General features: G+C 45.5%; 1 long non-coding RNA gene across 1 annotated transcript; it reads left to right on the top strand.

Moving 5' to 3' along the window:
- The first annotated feature begins 9517 nt into the window (after nt 1–9517).
- LOC134546269 (uncharacterized) lies at nt 9518–13591 on the top strand. Its single transcript, XR_010079122.1, has 2 exons — nt 9518–10339; nt 10485–13591. It is a non-coding gene; the product is annotated as an uncharacterized LOC134546269 (long non-coding RNA).
- The last annotated feature ends 3740 nt before the right edge of the window (nt 13592–17331 follow it).

Genomic DNA, 17331 nt, shown 5'->3' with positions numbered 1-17331 from the left:
GCAGGGCGGTCTCGCGCTCAGTTACCGTTCGGGGCTCGAAGGGGTCGGACGCTCCGTGAACATCGGGTCATCAGCTCTAGCATCTCTTCAACATTTCAGCAATAGTGTAAGTTTTCGGAAACCTTTTAATTAACTCGGCGCCGACCCCAACCCAGTCGCACGATATTTCGTGCGGCTCTTAATTAATTTAAATTCTTCCCACCAGGGAAGTTTATTTTTCATTCGTAATCCATGTCCAGTTTAAGGACCGTGTAGTAGTGGTACGCAGTTTCCGGCTAATGAGCCAATTAATCGTTATCGTCGTAGATCCTCAGTAATAAGTGTTGAGAATAACACTGACTAACTTTCGTCTTGTAACTTTCTCCGTTTTATTGTGCAAAGTGTAACGTGTAATTAAGTGACTAACTTTTATGTGTAAGGAACTTTTACGTGTACGTCTTCAGTCAGCGTGCCCACGTAATTTCAGAGACGTTAATCTCGTAGCAGGCTAGACTGCAAACTATCCTGAGCATAGGATCTTTTCTACGTATTTACGTGCCAGCCTAAGTTGTGGCAATAACCAATCATTTACATGCTAAACCTCCCATAGGGACGTGAAGCCACGGGTTCAGCTTGTCAATATAACTTTGCAATCTATCTTGGTCGCGCGAACCGTCACGTTTAGAGATACGCGTGTCATAGCGGTCCGACAACGGACGCGGCCAGTCTCGGGGCGTATGAGTGTATTGATACTGAATAAAGTGCTGTGTCCTATAAATCGTTTACCATTTATTTACAAGGCGTCCTGGGTGGCCTGAACAGCCCAGGTAATTTTTTAACGTAATTTTCAAACTCCGAGACGCGCTCCTGCCTGCAGCCACGAGGCCGAACCCCCGTAAAACCCCTGAGATATTTCACATTATTAATAATTAAATAAAAGCTGAAAACAGGCAGTGGGAGTGGCGTCAACGTCATTGTAATGTCTGCTGTAAAACAATGTTGATAATAAAAGGCAGAACTATATTAATACCAAATTTAGTGATGAAAATCCCATTAAGCAAAATATTTCATTTCAAACTGACGTCGTACCGACCGAAGGCCATTAGCCCGGCCTCAGCCCGCAGTACTGGCTCCTGCTGGCGGAACGTACCCCTCGCCAAGTCTTCACCCAAATGAGACGAGCGGCGTAACCTTGGTGCATGGAGGGAGTGTCCCCCCCCCCTCCGCACGCCAACCCCTGAGGCAGTTCTGATCAGCTCGCGGCCCGGAGCAGACGTGCGCGTACCGTGGGGAGCCTTCAAGTTTTGTCTCTGATCCCTCACGACTGGTAACTATAGTCATCACCGAATACCTTTTTCAATGTAACTCCCCACGCGACTCCGGGTCGGTTTTTTTTTCTACGGTGCAGGGATTAACCCGGCCGTCGCTACTTTCCAAGTCAAGCCACCGAGTCTAGGGGACACGCTGGGGCCGATCGACCCACTCACGGTTAGACGACAGAGCTAGCCTGGCGCCCTCCCGGAAAACACCCCAATTTTCACGTACAGCTCCTTAGACTCGCCGCGGGAATCGCACCCGAAACCCCGGCTGATGGCAAATGGCGCCCCTGCGTGTGGCAAATAGTGCAAAATAAATTAGCAAGAGAAACACCCGTCAAGCAAAACCGGACAGAAAACAATCCAGGAGAAATTTAAAAACAGAATTCTTCAAGCCATTCCCAACTCAGGCGACAAAGCGGGCACGAAACGGCCATTTTGCGGGCGAGAACGTATCAGGTTCAGACAGACGGCGCGTCGAAGCGAGAGGACATACGAGCTTCTCCCCACCCACCCGCATCATCAAGCTTCGCGTCCTTCGCGACGCGGCAGCACGACGCCACAGCCCGACATCCCCTCCCCTCAACGACCGTTTTTCACCTCCGCTTTGTGCGGCTGTCCGGGCGCTCTCGGCCGCCACTGCGCATTGCTATCCGCACTCCCCCTCCTCCAGCCCGCCTGTTCGGTCCTCTGCTTTGTGCGGCAGTCCGGGCGCTCTCGGCCCCTACCTTCACACGGGTATCCGCACCACCCCCTTCTCCCGGCCACTGGAGCGGCGCGCGCAACCAACCCGCCCTCCCAATCGCGATCTCCGCTTTGTGCGGCTGTCCAGGCACCTAGCCCGCGAACCCGCTAAGGCGCGCGCGGCACGTCAACGATAACAGCTTTCCAAAGCACCACGAGTCGCAACACAACTATGTTTCACCAAACATCCAACGGGACATGCGCACACTGCAAGCAACCGAGAACCGCCGACTTGCTGACAGGCTCACTGCCTTGGCAAAGCACGTGCCAATGCGCAGCGCAAACCAATACCATGTCACCAACCAACCAAGCGAACCACGAACAGTGGAACATAGACTGGGAGAAGATTTGGAAGGAAAAATTAGAGACAGGCTATACAATACCACCACAACCAACACTGACAGTGCCAGTCAACGGGAACAAGCCAAACACATGTTACGGCATGCCCCCACACCAAACCACAGCACAACCGATTGGGCACGACATAGCAACGCGACCCACCAACACGCGCATGGAGTCGGTGCGAACCGCCCCATACTCATCGAGGTTACCCGAATTCAGTGGTGCGCCTCACGAGGACCCTCGCTCATACCTCCACCAGTGCGAAATCCGACTCACGCGAAGCGGAACCCCAATCGACGAGTGGCCCGAGCGGACCAGCGAACAGCTGCGGGGAAGCGCCCTGACATGGTGGCGCCTATGGGGCCGCTTCGATATGGAGTGGCAGGAGTTCACGGAGGCCTTCAGCCAATGGTTCGATGCAGGCGCGACGATAGTGCAATGCACCGCACAATTCTACGGGAACACACAGCGAGACGGCGAACCCGTTGAGAACTTCGTGGCACACAAGCTACAGCTCTTCAAGCGCATAGCACCACTCGCAGAGCCCACCAGAGCACTCCCCACCATCACCCTACTGTTGAGGGACGAGCTCCAGCCATTCATGCGCGTCACCCACGTAAACACCGTCATGGAATACGTGCAACTCGCGGTCGCGACGGAGCAAAATGTTCAGAGGATGTGGGGAAGGAGCGCACGTGGCCCCGAGCGAGAACGGAGCAGCTCACCTAACCGCCGACACCTGCTAGCAATCCAGGCACCACCACCCCAACCACAACAGAGGGGCCCCAACCTCAGGGAGCCAAGAACGCTAGGCACCGACGGCCTGGCGCGGCCAGAAGACAACGCGAGTTATCAACCGCCGCAGTGCAGGTTAGAATGCTCCCAGGGCACGTACCACTGGCACAGCAACTGTCCTAGGGGGGCAAACGCCCGGCGCACGACACAACCCGCCTACCGGCCACTCACCACCTCGCACGACCAAGAGCCGACGGGAAACGAGTAAGGGGGGGACACAGATGGAGCCCCCCACCCGCAATACCGACACGCGAACCAGGTGATGCCACGACCACTGCAAACCCACCCGCGACAAGGGCAGCACGACGTGAACCACCCACCACGACACTCACGACAGGACGCGATGACCCCAGTGCCGCACCATGCTCAACCGCCGAGTGCATCCACCGTGCCGACATACGCCACATGAGCACCGGTGACAACCACGACGAGCCACGACAAGCGCCGCCCACCACAACACCTCGCTACCGAAGACCACCAGGTATACCAACCATGTCAGAATCCACCACTACACTCCTGACAGGACCAGGCGACCCCAGAACCATACCACGCTCAAGCGCCGAGCGCACTCACCCCGCCGACATACACCACGCCCAACAGCCCGGCTACAGCGGACCAATCCAGTTACAACCACCCAGGATGGGACAACTCGCCCAGCCCAGCGACCACCTGCTCCGCGTGCCCGTCGAGGTGAATGGGCACCCGACCCTCGCCCTCATCGACACGGGGGCGAGCCAGGTGTTCATCCACCCCTCGCTGGTACCTCCCGGCACCTTCCGCCCACACCAGGGCGAGCTCCGGCTGGCAACCACCACCCACAACGGCCGGATGATGGGACATGCGGATGTGAAGGTAAGCCTTCGGGAGCTAACTACACCAGTGACCGCTGTTGTTGTGGGGGACTTGGGGGAAGAGCTTGTGTTAGGGCAACCCTGGCTGGCAGAACACGATGCCGTGTTGGAGATGGGGCCAGCTAAAATCAATGTGGGGCGAACTGAGAGATTCGTTGTGTATGCAGTGGGTCGAACACCTAGTCCATCAGGCCCAACCATAACACTAGACGACCTCCACCACGATGTACCACCGGAGTTCCATAGCGCCATCAACAAAGTCCTGCACGAACGACGAGGCGTGTTCGCGACCGCCGAGCCCCTATGGCGCACCACTGTAGCCGAGCACTCCATCCCGACCACCACCGACCAACCCATCTATAAATCACCCCGGGGTTATGGGTACAAGGAGCAGAGGATCATACAGGAGCAGGTCACTGAAATGCTGCACAGTGGGGTGATCGAACCCTCCAACAGCCCCTACAATGCGTGTATCGTTCTGGCCCCCAAAAGGGACGGTACCCTGCGTTTTTGTACTGATTTTCGCCCCCTCAATGCTGTAACCATCAGCGCACCACCCCCGCAGATCAGCGTCGAGACGGCGGTATCCGGCCTCGGGAGGGCCCGAGTGTTTAGCACGCTTGATCTGAAGTCAGGGTACTGGCAAGTACCAATCAAACACCAAGACCGGGAGAAAACCGCCTTCACCGTCCCTGATGGCAGGCGATTCCAGTACAGGGCCATGCCTTTCGGGCTCAAGTGTGCACCAGCGACATTCCAAGCAATGATGATGCGGGTGCTAGAAGGGTACCTCGGCCAGTTCGCCCTCGCGTATCTAGACGACGTTATCGTCTTCTCGGAGACATGGGAGGACCACTGCCGCCACCTAGCACTCGTGCTCGAGAGACTCGCTACCCACCACCTGACCGCGAACCCCGCTAAATGCCACCTGGGTACCGAGGAGGTGGAATTCCTGGGGCACCGCGTCAACGCGGAGGGGAGCCAGCCACAGACTGGCCATCTCCAGAAGATCGCGACCGCGGAGGCTCCACGTACGAGGAAGCAGCTCCAAAGGTTTATCGGTCTGATCAATTGGCTGAGGGTATACATACCCGATTTCTCCCGCGTAATCGCACCCCTCACCGACCTGCTGTCACCGCAAAGGCGCTACCACTGGGGCATCGATGCGCAACGTGCGTTCGAGGAGGTGAAGAGCGCGTTCACTCGCTGCCACACCCTTGCGCGTATTGACCCAGAACGCCCACTCATCCTGCAGACAGATGCCAGCGCCTTAGGGGTAGGCGCTGTCCTGTATCAAGTTGACCCCCTAGGAGACAAGCACGTAGTGGAGTACGCCAGCGCGAAGTTTGGGCCTGCTGAGCGTAGATACCACAGCAATGAGCAGGAGTGTTTGGCGGTGATCTGGGCAGTTAAAAGTTACCGGCCGCACCTCGAGGGCCGGACCTTTAATCTCCGGACCGACAACCGCTGCCTCACCTGGCTCCAGACAATGCAGGGCAGAAAAGGGAAACTCATACGGTGGGCATTACTCCTCCAGTCCTTCGACTTCGTGGTGGAGCACGTGCCAGGGCGAGAAAACCAGCTGCCAGACGCCCTGTCGCGGCAACCGAGCGACCAACACAAGGTCATCGACGTGGAGGAGTGGGAGGACATGCTGCCGCCCGGTCCCAACACCGAACACCTCTCGCCACTAAACACCTGTTTACGGATCACGACCGACGCCAACCAAACCGACCCACCACCTGACACCGCAACTGACGTCGACCAACGGGTCATGACCGCTCAACGTCAATCAACCGAAATGACCCGACGACGACAACAAGCCGAAGACGAACTACACCCGACGTGGAGAGACCAGGACGGCCGGATCATGCACCGAGCACTTGGAGTAGCTGGGTCGTGGAAGACCTACGTCCCTCCCGAGGCGCGCGAGGCCGTCTTGAGGTTCTTCCATGACCACGACCTGGCAGGACACCCCGGTACGGACCAGACACGACACGCGGTCTCCCAACACTACCATTGGCCTGGCGTGGCGCGGGATGTGAGGGAGTACGTCCGGGAGTGCGAGGTCTGCCAGGTCCTCAAGGCGCGCCGATGCGACGGGGAGCAGCAACAGCACCCACGACAACCGACCCACGCCTTCCAGACCATCGCACTCGACCTGATGGGGCCCTACCCCAGGTCGCCCAGAGGGAAGAGGTTCATACTCGTCATGACAGATATGTTCACAAGATGGAAAGAGGCATATCCGTGCAGCAATGCCAGGGCGTCCACCATCATCCACCTCATAACGCAGGAATTCCTGCCTCGGTGGGGCTACCCACAGTCAGTCTTGACCGATAATGGCCGCCAGTTCATCGGCAAGCAATGGCAGGACTGGTGCGCGCAGGTGCATATCCAGCACCACACACCCCAGCTTACCATCCCAGAGCCAACCCCACCAAGCGCAGGAACCAGGACTTGAAGATCCAACTCCGACTCCGACTGACTGACGACCACTCGAAGTGGGACCAACACCTCGCCGACGCCCTGTTCTGCATCCGCCGTCGTGTGAACGCAGCCACAGGCCACACACCCGCCGAGATGGTGCAAGGGAGTAATCTGCACCTCCCAGGCGAATGGGCAACCCAAAGGACGCTGCACGATGGAGAAGGGTTGGAGGAACGTGACCAGCGCAGGACAGACATGTATGAAGACGCACGGCGACGACAAACGACCTACTCGCAGAATATCACCCCCAAGACCACGCGGGAGCCACCCCTAGTCCGAGCGGGAGACCAAGTCTACGCCCGGGTCCACCCGCTGTCTGCAGCCCCCCGCAACTACTGCGCCGGATTGGCACCTCGCTGGAGCGGGCCTTACAAAATCCAGAGACGCGTGGGCAGGACCGCATATCTGGTCAGACTCGGGGGGCGGCGCATCCGGAAGATCCACCGCGACGATCTACGACTGGCCACGACACCGGGTGAGCTGATGCCGGAAGTACCCGACCACGACGAGACACACAATGACATGCACAACGATGAACAACCGGTAGCAGACGAGCCCGAACCGGCTACTGGAGAGCAAGACCACGACATCCGAACCAGGACACCAAAAAAGACCCTCGATGACCTGGAAACACCAAGTGATGCACAAGATCTCACGCACGAGATGACAACGTCACGCCAACCAGGACAGATGACCCGCCACGGACAGGTGACCATCACCGATGTCTCACTGAGCGATCCGGAGGGCCTATTGGGAGACACCACCACCGTCATCAACGAGCTTGACGACATGGTACTCGGCGCCACCAGACAACTACAACTCTGTGCGGCTGGGCCAGTGATCGCCTACGCATCAGAGGAGGAGGCGGCAACCCTACCTGAGGGCACTACACCCGTCGTGGAGGAACCCGACGACGAGGCAGGAGAAACCCCGGGTATACCCGAACGAAGGAGGCAACCTTACTCTAGCGGGCCATCCAACAACCACGACGCGAGCAACCGCCGTACAACACCGACGGAAGACCACAACAACACCACCACAACCACCACTCGGACGCCTCACGACCCACCAGAAGCGCCAGACGAACCGCCCATACGTCAAGTTATGAGACCCGCCAGGGACAGGCGGCCCCCGGGGTACCTGGCCGAGTACGATCTCGGGAGGGCCGAGAGAGGCCACCGCGGCCCCCGCAATCCTGAGGGCACGACGGAGAAAACTTGACCACCGGTGGACACGCACTACTACCTGCGACCGCCCAGAGCCCCAACCGCCTGGACATCATGTGAAAACTAGGCCACCACACCACACCACCACATGACCACAACACTGCACACCACCACCTACCTCATCACGCCTCCAAGTGGCCCCACCAGCCGCAGCCACCAGGTCCAGAGCGCCGGCCCCACCAGCCGCAGCCACCCCAGGCGCCAGGATGGGGAGTCAACGACATGCTAGGGGTGCGAACCGCCCCAGAGCCTGATCGTGTGCAAGGCCGGGCTTCTTCGGTGGGGGGCGTTTGACGTCGTACCGACCGAAGGCCATTAGCCCGGCCTCAGCCCGCAGTACTGGCTCCTGCTGGCGGAACGTACCCCTCGCCAAGTCTTCACCCAAATGAGACGAGCGGCGTAACCTTGGTGCATGGAGGGAGTGTCCCCCCCCCCCTCCGCACGCCAACCCCTGAGGCAGTTCTGATCAGCTCGCGGCCCGGAGCAGACGTGCGCGTACCGTGGGGAGCCTTCAAGTTTTGTCTCTGATCCCTCACGACTGGTAACTATAGTCATCACCGAATACCTTTTTCAACACAAATCCCCACGCGACTCCGGGTCGGTTTTTTTTTTTCTACGGTGCAGGGATTAACCCGGCCGTCGCTACTTTCCAAGTCAAGCCACCGAGTCTAGGGGACACGCTGGGGCCGATCGACCCACTCACGGTTAGACGACAGAGCTAGCCTGGCGCCCTCCCGTAAAACACCCCAATTTTCACGTACAGCTCCTTAGACTCGCCGCGGGAATCGCACCCGAAACCCCGGCTGATGGCAAAACATAGCCAAGTCCACGTTGATGAGTTTCAAATATAGCCAAGTCCCTCTCTTTGTTTCATACATGGCCAAGTCCATATTTCAAACCCTATTTACATTAAATGTATTCAATAAGTGTACTGTAAATTGTAATTAAAGAGATATAAATACCACAGAAAGAATAGACATAAATTTTCAGCAACATGTTCTCAACTATAATGGTCAAAACCAGTTTTCTGGGTTTCCTGGAAAATAAGTTGAACTGGACTTGGCCATGTTTGAAACTAGGTGTCTCACAGGGTCGCATGCATCATGTGCTAGGAGGGGATTGGCCAGCCATGGCAGCGATTGGCACCATGACTAACCCCCCTCACTTTTAAATCTAGACTATAACTAGAGATAGGTTGGGCCCAGGTAAAACCTGCATAGACACAGGGAAAACCCTGGGCACATTCATGCGGGATGCAAATTGGCATGCATTACGGGTAGGAATTTACAGGAGACAGAGGATGGTCTGGATGAAGTGTTGGACAGAGTAGAAAAGAGTCTACCATGTGGGGGTTGGGCACTTGGACTCGTGGTCTGCTTTGCTAATTGTCCAGTACTGGATTTAGTGACCAGGGACGCAAGCGCCCCTGGTGGTGAGTGGTTGCACTGACCACTCACTCCGCCGCCAGTCAGCATTTCCTGCGCAAAATAAAACAAAACCCGAATTTGGCCGAAGCTGAATTGTTCGGGTGTAATCGGGAATGGCAGAACTTTATGTTCATCATAGGTTTCACATTTTTTATTTGTTTCCATAGACAGTATCAACAAATGTACTAGCTCAATGATACATGTATGGTATAGTCACAGAATAAATAATTGGTAACAGAAGCTACAAAATGTGGTTTTATCCTTGGTTAGTGCGTACCAGCAATCTGATGCTCTCGGGGCATACACGAATGTAAATAAACAATGTTTTTTCATTGAAAGTAAGGGGCGTATGATTTAATGAACAGTTTGTGTGGTAGTAAATACAATAATTCGTCGTAATTTCACAAATATGTTTGAATTCATAGTATTTAGAGTATTCATGCGTGATTCCAATCAACATTATTCTTTTGTATTGGAATAAATAAGCTAGTTCGTGTGCATTCTAGCCTTGTGTTCCGTGATTCAGGGAATTGTGCAGTAAGTACCGAACAAATTTATTTCAGAAAGAATGCATAATTTTTGGTGTAACTCGTCGACATGTTATTAAATAATGATTGAAAGCCAGTAGGCGTCTTCTTGTCCGTCATCTCGTTTGCTGGAAAGAATGCGTGATATTTGTGTAACTCTGTGCTTACTGCCATGCAACCTGTCTCGATGATCTTTATTATTTTTTGCCACAATGCACCTAAGACTACAGCAATCAAAATGTAGAGTGATTTTTGTCTATAATTTAATATGCCGTTTCTTTTTTTGGCTTGTTAAATAAGTAGAATCTCATAACACAAATTAATTTAACATTTAAGTTTACTTAACCATTTTCTTATTGACACTAACTGAAGAAACTTTCTTGTCTGTAAATTTTAGCTCTTAATGGGAGGACAACATATCATCATGTCATTTGGACAGCCTAAGTTTCACCCCCATAGATCGACATGCCCTTCGGGCTGGTTCGTACATGTTCGGTTTTATTTATTTATTTTTTTTTTTATCTGTACGTTAAAAACAAACATTGCAATATTGATCAAAAAATTGTTGACTAATGTTATTTTATATTTTTTTAAGAGTAAAACACATGTACACAAATATGTTACTAATTATGAGATTTTCAGGTAAGTTATTGAGCTATTTCTGTTTGATTTGTTAGGAGATTAGTTTTGTCCGTTTACAAGTTAACATTGCTTGTGTTATTCTTGCCAAGTAATCATTTCTTATATAAATTTTTGTACACTATAGGCTTATCTTTTTAAATTTTAGGTAGCGTGTGGAGATTTCATCTTATGTTCATGAGCGCACAACGTATAAAATCATAAGAAATGTTTTCTGGTGGTGTGTAGTAGTTAACCGCATTTAAGTAAAAATATTTTAAAATAATTGTTACCAGAGCTGAATTACATTGAGGTGAGTGCACTTAATATAATTTGGGGTATTGCAGGAAAAATTATAAATTCCTAAAGTGTTTTTTACTTCCTGACATGTTTAAAATTATTATTCTCTATGAGGGTTGTTTGATACTGCAAGTAGTTTAACATGTGGATAGGTTAGGATTATTTATTACAAATCTGTAATATTGAGATACTGCCCTTGGGTTAGCTGGATTAAAAATACAGTGAAATTTGTTAGGTTAGTAACATTATACGTACAGTGATTCTAAGTACAGTGGAATTTACATTTGGTTAGCTTGGGATAGCACCAATTAAAAATTCTGTAAAATCAATTGAACGGTTGGATGTTACTAACCTAATCTAACCAACCAATATACATTTTACAGTGATTTTTTAGGTTATTATCTCACGTTGCTGCTTTTTGTATGCAAAATAAACTTTGGACACTTTTTTTTTTAACTTTAAATATGTACCTGTATTTACTCTGAAAAAAGTTTTTTCTAAATTCAGACTGGTTTTTGAGAAATCACTGTTTATAGGTTACATTACATTACCTGTGCAGTAAAGGGCCTGTCACCATGTTGTTCTTTAATTGAGTTGCAGATCTTGTTGTTTTTCATACACAAATTGTCTATTTTTTATTTGGATATTGCAATGCAGTAACGTAAATTAACACATTAAAAAAGTTATGTGACTCCTTATTGTGCATTCCAAACCCAAAGCATCAGTCCTTGAGAGCGATATTTTTTAGCAGTTTATAGGTGCAAAATTCTGATTTTTTACGTGAGACAACACATAACCTGACATATAAAATAAATTTTCATTTTGTAACAAATGATTCCTTTTATACGTCAGGTTACGTGCTATTGCAGGTAACTAATCTGCGCTTTGCGCCTCCATACTGCTATAAAAAATCCCTGTCAAGGGTTGGCGTTTTGGTTTGGATACACATTAGAGACTCGTAACTTTTTTTAAAACTATTATTTACGTTTCATTAGGTTATAATATTCAAATAAAAAATATATACATTCTTATATATATGGAAAACCACAGGATCTGCTATGCAATTAGAGGGGAAAATGGTAACAGCTGCTTCACTGCATAAGGTATCTAGCGTGACCTGCAAAATGTGATTTCTTGAAAACCAGTAGGAATTAAGAAAAGCTGTTTACAGTTTTAATAGAGGAAGGTTTTTAGTGTCTGAAACGGTATTTTCAAAATTTTATAATTTAATTTATGGATAAGCAGCAACAAAAGAAAATTACTTTTTTTAAATTTAGCTAACCAACCATTCACATGATTTTACAAATTTTGTATTGTTTATACTTACCTACTTTAACATTAAACTACTGTTAAACAATTTATTTCAATTTTTTAAAAATATATTTGGGAATTAGCGCAGTATAATCGAAGACGTTTACTGTATTGATGATTGATTTACTTTATTGATGCACAACGAAGTTGTATAATTGTTGGATTGGTTAAGCAAATTCAAGCATCAAGGGTACTGATCAATGGTTTTTAACTTTATATTTTCTTAATGAATCCATTGGTAAAACGTTAAAACACTGGAATGGCTAAATTTCCATCGACTGCTTATGTTTTTTTCCGCATGCTCACTTGAAAACAATTACAGGGTTATACTGTAGTTCACAGTTGCAATACTTGGTTAGGTTAGTTACATAAGTGCTGTTAAATCATGAAAATGGTTAGGGAAAGGTAACTTCTTCATAACTACTGTAAAATGGTGTAAGCAATTATTCTTTAGGTAAGTTTACCTAGACTTTAAAAATAATTTATTTGGCGAAGTACATAGTACTAAGAATTACTATTTATCAAATTTGGTTTGTGTGGAAAAGTTGTTACTCTAGGAAATTTCTGAATCCATCTTTGTAGGAATATAAACTAATATTATTAGAAACAAAAAAAGAACAATGTGTGGTATATTTTAATTTTCTAACACCCTCTGAACTCTGCAGTTATGCGATTACCGATAATAATTGTAAATCATTACAATATACATCCGACACATTTTGTAGTGATTTCACAACTGTATTATGAAGTAATGCCATCGACTGCTGCAAAATAACATGCTGACATCTATTCTTGTGTAGGCATTTTGTTGATACGACTAAAATATGAACATATAGGATATATATAGAATCTTACAAATTTTGGTAACCTACCTACTAATACTCTCCCCGAAGACTTTGGTTAGATACTTAAAAAAAAAAAAAAAATTAACTGCTTATGTGACATGCATTACGTGAAATTAATTCAACTTGTAAACATTTTGCTTGAGTTAAAGCCTAGATTTGCTTAAGCTAATAACAAGCAATTACATCACTTGAGGCCCTGAGAAACAAACTTCTAAAATTGTGTAGTTACTTGGATTGTTAAATACCTAGTTTTTCTGCAATAATGGGCACAAGAGCAATAGAATTATGTTTTTCATATAATTTTTTTTCACATAAATGAGTTTTTGTCAAAAAGTATTTGGAAAAAATATCTATTTGAAAGGACAAAGAAAAATGTTAATTGTAGTACATAAATGAGAATTTACCAAAATATTTAATGTATCAAATTTCTAACTAAAATGGTTTTGAAATTAATTTATCATTCTGGTATGCATAACTTTTTTCTTTGATACATTTATTTATCAGTTTCATTTCTCTTTAGTACAATATATATCATTTAACTTTGATTTCTTTTTTGTTTCAGGCTTGTGGAGAACAGCTTTTTTTTATCTACTCTTTGGCTGGCCAATGTAAATAAGCAATGATTTCGTGAATGCAGCGAGAGAGTTTATTTGATGTATTTTTAAATCACTGATAATATTTATTGATGTATTTTAAAATCACTGATAATATTTATTGATGTATTTTAAAATCACTGATAATATTTGTTTTGTGGCTGGAAGATGGTAACCATGGTGACTTGTGAATTTTTATGAAGATTAATAAAAAGCAGTAAAAATTATTAATGGTTGTCAGAAGGAATTTTTTTTTCAATAATCAATCAAACATCTACACTCTACAGTAACAATTTTCCTTAACTCAAATAATATTTCAATACATATCTTATAAAGTATTCATATATGTACAGTTATTATGAACATATACTATCAGAACTACCATTTGCATATAGTGCACATACATACATAACACTAGCCAACAACCATTAAAAAAAAAACACTACTATATACACTTACATAAAAAACAAACAAATCATAGACAAGTACAGATTACGTATTCACTATTATATTCTAGAGCCAATTCCAATAAGTGTATTATCAATAAAAGAAAATAATTTTTTTTAAATAACAATATTTCAATATGAAGGAAAATCTGTATTCTGAAGTTCTTGTATATGTTTGGTATCAATCAATGTAAATTAATCAATCTTTGATAAAAAAAAAAATCCGAAAATGATTAATAAATTAAAAAAATTATTGCCTACCAGCTCTGGGTTTTGCATGAAGGTTCAACTTCTCTGACTTCTGAGATTACAGACAAGATTTTAATTAATAATACTATTGTCTTCATTACTAGATTATCTTTCAACCTATAATTTTTTATTTGAATCAGTTCATTGAACTGAAATATTTGCAGCAATTTCTTTAAATGTTTATGAACTTGGATTATTTAAAATACAAATGTAGGTAGGCTTACTAGACCTTTAATGCCATAAGATTGTAATCACATAGGTCTAATTTCACATTTACAACTTAAGTCTTGGAGCTGATTTACATTAATATTTGTGCTAGACTTTGTAATTCTTAAAATTTTATTTTCTGCAATGTTCCAAAGAGCATTGCTCTATTTTGGAACAAAACAATTTAATCTGACAGTTTGTTACAACACTATTCTTCATAAAACAATGCACGTTAGCCTGTATAATATGAATTAGATCTAACATAAGAACTACAAACTGCACATTTGCACTTAAAATATTCATCAAACAGTTAGGGAAAGAGATTAAACATAACATTTAACTCTTAAATCGTCATACTTCATTTTAATTATCACACTTATGCCTGTATGTGAACGGGATCATAAATTAGCACTGCAAATGCACTTTTAACACTAATAATTAATTATATCAAACACAAATGATATCAGTAACATCATACTTAATTTTTGGTGTTACAGTAAGCTTCCATAAATGTTTCTTTTTCTCAGAACATACATCAGAAAACTTTTCTTGAATTTAAAAATTACAATAAATTTTTAAATACCTAATGATTTGTTAGATAGCAAACCTTCAAAATATGATTTACTTCCAATTTTTGGATTAACGGCATTGAAGTTTTGTATTGTTTGCCATGGAAAACAATGGAAATAAATAAACAAATAAATAATTAAAAATATAAAGACACAACTGAATCAGCTGTAGTTGAACATACAGAACCAGCGAGGAGAATAAAAATATAATAAAATATAATATGTTATTATGTTCAATAAAGGTATGCAATGGATGGAGGATGCCCTACATTAATAATAATTAGTAACAGAGAACAAAGCAAATTTGTAGAGAAGAGACTTTTAACAGTAGTAGAATAATAAAATTCCGAAAAGGGCTGTTTCAAAAATTGCAAACATTCCTACACATAAGAAGCCCTTAATCTCAAAGGCTTCATTCAGTACACTGGTCATTATCTGCTGCTCACGATCTGTAAAGGTAAGGTAATTAAATTAATGGTGGAAAAGGTAATAAGCATTAGGTTTGTGGTCTTATAAATGTGGTCATTAGAGGCAAACATTAGGTCTCTGGGTTTGATTCTCAGCAGGGTCATTAATGGATCTTTGGATAGTGCGGAACATAGCAAACATTGCAGTGGTTAGTTGGTTTTCTCAGAGTTCTTACATTACTTCACCCACCCATTCTGTCATATCATTAGCATTTTATAGCCCTTCATTTTTTTGTAATGATCTAGAGGTCACCAAGCTGAAAGCTAAATTAATTTCCTTCATTGACAGATATAAGGGTTGAGGATTTGAAGCAAGCAAGATAAACATTTTAATGTTGCTTGCTTCGTCTTCTACAGAAAATTGAATCTAATATTTTGAATTGCTCCTGTGCTGCACTACTTCTGACTGAGAACGAGTAACCTGCACTTTTTAAGGCATCAAAGAAATTGTTATAACCGATTTCACTGTCTACATATCCCATAATAGTGTTATCTTTATCACTTTTGGTACAATTTTGCAATTTATCTCTTGCTAGATCAAAAAACGATATCATTGTTCACGTTCAAAAGCTGTAGCTATAGCGATAGCCCGCGCTTTTCTACTACCGAAGTTACCCGATCGAGCGACGTACTTCGGAACTGTTCGTGCATGTCGATCTATGGGGGTGAAACTTAGGCTGTCCCTGTGTGAACACGTTTGTACAAAGATATTAGACGTCAATACAAAAAAAATCCTTGCATAATCTTAATCAATGTACGCAAATGTGAAGCATACATAATTAAATCATTTAAAATGCCAGAATTCACTCACAATCACTAACTAATACAGTACTTAATTAAAATCCGACTAAACTGCTATCCCAGCATTGGCTAAACGCGCCCAGAAAAGATGGCGACCGAAAAGTAAACAAACGATGAGCGAGTACGCGGGTAAACCCACTTTGTCGCTTCTGTTACCAATTGTTTATTCTGTGGTATAGTGTACATTTGGTCAGAATCAACGAGCATACAAGCATTCTGTCTGAATTCATGGAAATTTTTCAAATGTGTGTTTCAACTGTTCAAAGATATATGCACACTATTCTGTACATTCAGACTGAGAAGGTGTTATTAGTTAAAAAGTGTTTGGGTACGAGGAGAAGCCGATTCTTAACACGAGTGATAAGTCAACATCCAGCAAACAAGAATTGTATATACAAGTCTACGATCCCCAGAAATACTATTTTGACTGAAACTCAATTATAATTAAAATTTACAAGTTTCCATTATTGTAGCATTGTGATGGTTATGACAAAAACAAAAAAAAAATGTAAGTTACCACCAACAGTAGTTTTGATACAGGGGAAATATTACATTAAAATCAGGCTTTCGAATCTTTATGCTCACGGCTATTATTCCAATTTATCGTGTTGGTTAACGTAATTTTCAATGATGCGAAAATGAAATTATACTGTTAGCTCCTTCGAGAGTTAGCTCGGTAAAATTATATATTAGTATAATTATACTACCCATGATAATACCGACAACAAAACTAGAAACACAAAGGTGCATGGCCGGAGAGTAAATATTATACTACCAAACCCAAAAATAAACATACTAACAATATGTCGCGGCCATGTCTCTGGTGGAGATGTGGAAACGGGGTGGACGTCGGTCTGTCGTTCGGTAGTCATGATGTTTGCCCGGTGCCAGCTCTTGGGTAGAGCAGCCTCACACTCTGAGGCGGGAGAGGACCGTTCGGCCCAGTGCAGCTGACCGAGGACGTGCTGACAAGGAAGGTGCCCGCAGTCTCGCAAGGAGTCGCTAGCGGAAAGTCTGGGAGCAGGAGAGAGGAATGCCCGCGGTCTCACGAAGAGTCGCTAGTGGAAAGGTTGGTAGTGGGAGAGAGGGATGCCTGCAGTCTCACGAAGAGTCAATAGCAGAGGATTGACCGCGGTCTCACAAAGTGTCGCTAGTGGGTGGGTAGGCAGAGAGAGGTAGGATGAGAGAGAGAGAGAAGGAAGCCCATGGTCTCACTAAGAGTTGCTAG

The sequence above is a fragment of the Bacillus rossius genome, chromosome 1, assembly GCF_032445375.1.
Source record: "Bacillus rossius redtenbacheri isolate Brsri chromosome 1, Brsri_v3, whole genome shotgun sequence".
NCBI lineage: Eukaryota > Metazoa > Arthropoda > Insecta > Phasmatodea > Bacillidae > Bacillus > Bacillus rossius.
Note: the sequence above shows the minus strand (reverse complement) of the source record. Positions and strands in the feature narration are given on the sequence as shown.